The 3,512-nt window shown below is 39.2% G+C and overlaps 1 protein-coding gene across 1 annotated transcript in view; it reads right to left on the bottom strand.

Moving 5' to 3' along the window:
• The window catches only part of aspn (asporin (LRR class 1)), a 25,275-nt gene that overhangs the window by 20,991 nt on the left and 772 nt on the right, over window positions 1-3,512 (bottom strand). The gene's annotated exons all lie outside the window — the stretch shown is intronic.

Below are 3,512 nucleotides of genomic sequence, written 5' to 3'. Positions count from 1 at the left end.
GATGCTGTATGCTGGACATGACCCCACTGCTAAGCTAGTTAATGTGTCGCCTACAAGTGACCCCCACTGCTAATCTAGTTAATGTGTCGCTACAATGACCCCACTGCTAAGCTAGTATATTGTGTCTACAATGACCCCACGGCTAAGCTAGTTAATGTCTCTCGCAAGCCCCACTGCTAAGCTAGTTAATGTGTCGCTACATGACCCCACTGCTAAGCTAGTTAATGTGTAGCTACATGACCCCACTGTAGCTAGTTAATGTGTGACAAATGACCCCACTGCTAAGCTAGTTAATGTGTCGCTACATGACCCACTGCTAAGCTAGTTAAGTTGTAGCTACAATGACCCCACTCTAAGCATAGTTAGTGTACTCGCTCAATGACCCCACTGCTAAGCTAGTTAATGTGTCGCTACAATGACCCCACTGCTAAGCTATTAATGTGTCGCTACAATGACCCCACTGCTAAGCTAGTTAAGTGTCGCTACATGACCCACTCTAAGCTAGTTAATGTGTCGTCTACAGTGCCCCACTGCTAAGCTAGTTAACGTGTAGCTACAATGACCCCACTGCTAAGCTAGTTAATGTGTCGCTACAATGACCCCACTGCTAAGCTAGTTAACGTGTAGCTACGATGACCCCACTGGTAAGATAGTTAATGTGTCGCTACAATGATCCCACGGCTAAACTAGTTAAAGTGTCTCTCATTCACACTCTGTAGCAGCAGCTGGGATTGCATTCTCAATTCCCATTTTCACTTCGGTTCTGTTTTAGGAATAGACTTCGGGCCAACATAACCATTTGAACTAGGTTGGAATTACCATAAATGTCCCAAACTCATACCCAACCAAAGCACAAAATAATGTTAAATGCATGTTGCCGTCAGTGCTAAGTATTACACAATTCTTTTTTCCATCATCTTTCCATGTGGCATTGATATCTGCTTGCCACAGCAGTAACTGCAGTCTGAAGAGGTAGTTATGGGGGGAACACAGAGGGTCCAACTATGTTTAGGTTTGGCTGAGACACACAGCTACAGGATAATGGAAAGGCCCAAAAAATGGCTGTTTTATGTCAGTACGCTATTATCTCTCTCCCATTGAGTCAGGGTGTAATATCAGTCAGATCTGGTTCTAATATTAATGTCTAGCCCGACAAATAGACTCTAGACTAGAGCCTGCTTTAAGTTCATCTCGCATTCTGCATGTTAAAGGGGTAATCTGCGATCGGTAATCGTTAAAAAAAAACAACTTTTAAATGAATTATATATTATACCCTTTGATTCATAAAAAATATAACCTATAAATGCCTCATGGGGGTAAGTTCAACTGTTATATACCATAACTTATCAGAGCCCAAAATAGAAGCTTGTTTTACTCCATTGTTTGTAAACAATGTTAATTGTAAGAAAACACTGTAACCTCTAAACATGGTTAAAACTATATTGTTGATATCATGGATGGCCAGTCCTTGCATCCATAGCTCTATCTACGAATTTGCAGTCTGAAAAGGGGGTACTTATGGGGAACTCAGAAGGTCCAACTATGTCAGGGGTTTGGCTGAGACTCCCAGCTATAATGGAAAGGAGTCTTTTATTCATGGTTTCACTACAGTATCATCTTTCTCCCCATTTTGAGTTTGTGTAATATTTTCCTACGGAAGATCGGTCAGTTTTCCTGAGATCTGGTACTAACATCAGTGTCTACAATAGAGATGACTCCAGTCATTTTTAGATTCAAATGTATCATCTCTCCCACGACACGTCTCACAATTCCTGCTTGTTGAATAATTGAAACAATCGAGTCTTTTAAGTAGTCAATATTATCTAGGCCTACATATACCGTACAGTGCCTTCTGAAAATAGTCACACCCCTTGACCTTTTTCCACATTTTGTTGTGTTTACAAAGTGGGATTAAAATTGATTTAATTGTCCTTTTTATTTTGTCAACGATCTACACCAAAAGCGCTGTCAAACTGTATTTTAAAAAATAAATGTGAAAAAAATAATATGAAGAAAAAAAATCTGGCAGATTTAAATCAAAACTGTAACTCTGCCACTCAGGAACATTCACCGTCTTCTTGGTAAGCAACTCAGTGTAGATTTGGCCTTGTGTTTTAGGTTATTGTCCTGCTGAAAGGTAAATTAATCTCCCAGTGTCTGGTGAAAAGCAGACTGAGACAGATTTTCCTGTAGGATTTTGCCTGTGCTTAGCTCCATCCCGTACATTTTTTTATACTTAAAAACTCCCCAGTCCTTAACGATTACAAGTATACCCATAACATGATGCAACCCCACTATACTTGGAAATATGGAGAGTGGTACTCAGTAATGGGTTGTATTGGATTTGCCCCAAACATAGCACTTTGTGTTCATGGCAAAAAGTGAATTGCTTTGTCACATTTCTTGCAGTATTACTTTAGTTTTGCAAACAGGATGCACGTTTTGGGATATTTTTATTCTGTACAGGCTTCCTTCTTTTCACTCTGTCATTTACGTTAGTATTGTGGAGTAACTACAATGTTGTTGATCCATCCTCAGTTTTCTCCTATCACAGCCATTAAACTCTGTAACATGGTTTTAAAGTCACCAGGTTCATGGTGGAATCCCTGAGCAGTTTCTTTCCTCTCGGCAAACTGAGTTAGGAAGACGCCTGTATCTTTGTAGTGACTGGGTGTATTGTACACCATCCAAATGTAATTAATAACTTCTCATGCTCAAAGGATATTCAATATTTTACTTTTTTTTAACACATAGGCGCCCTTCTTTACGAGGTATGAAACCTCCCTGGTCTTTGTGGTTGAATCTGTGTTTGAAATTCACTGCTACATGAGGAACCTTACAATTATCGTGTTGTGGAGTACAGAGGTATTCAATCAATCATGTTATAACCTCTTTTATTGCACACAGATGAGTCCGTCCATGCAAATTGTTACTCCTAATTATTTGTCTTGCCATAACAAAGGGGTTTGACTCACGACATTCAGCTTTTTTTTAATTAATTGTCAAAATATAAAATGTAACTTTGACATATGGGTGTGTGTGGTAGGCTGTGTACATTGTTTTTTTTCAGGCTGTAAACACAACAAAATGTGGAAAAAGTCAAGGTGTAGATACTTTCTGAAGGCCCTGTATGTAATTCCAGAAGGTCGATTAAAAAAATCCAAGGAAACACCTACTATCTATTGTAAGTTAAAGCGAAGTTCCATACACCAGTAGCCAAATACATTTCATCATTTTTCACATTCTGACACCTGTAATCCCAGTAAAAATGTCCTGTCTTAGTCATTAGGATCACCGCTTATTTTGAATGTAAATGTCAGAATAATAGTAGAGAGAGAATGATTTATTTCTTTCATCAATCTCCAGTGGGTCAGAAGTTTACATACACTCATTTAGTATTGGTAGCATTGCCTTGATATGTTTAACTTGGTTCAAATGTTCGGGGAGCCTTCCCAACTTACCCACCAATAAGTTGGGGATGCATTTGGCCTTCCTCCCTGACAGATGTCCTT

This window comes from Salvelinus sp. IW2-2015, unplaced genomic scaffold, assembly GCF_002910315.2.
Source record: "Salvelinus sp. IW2-2015 unplaced genomic scaffold, ASM291031v2 Un_scaffold2353, whole genome shotgun sequence".
In the NCBI taxonomy this organism is placed as follows: Eukaryota; Metazoa; Chordata; class Actinopteri; order Salmoniformes; family Salmonidae; genus Salvelinus; species Salvelinus sp. IW2-2015.
The sequence above is the reverse complement of the archived record's forward strand: the minus strand, read 5'-3'. Positions and strand labels throughout refer to the sequence as shown.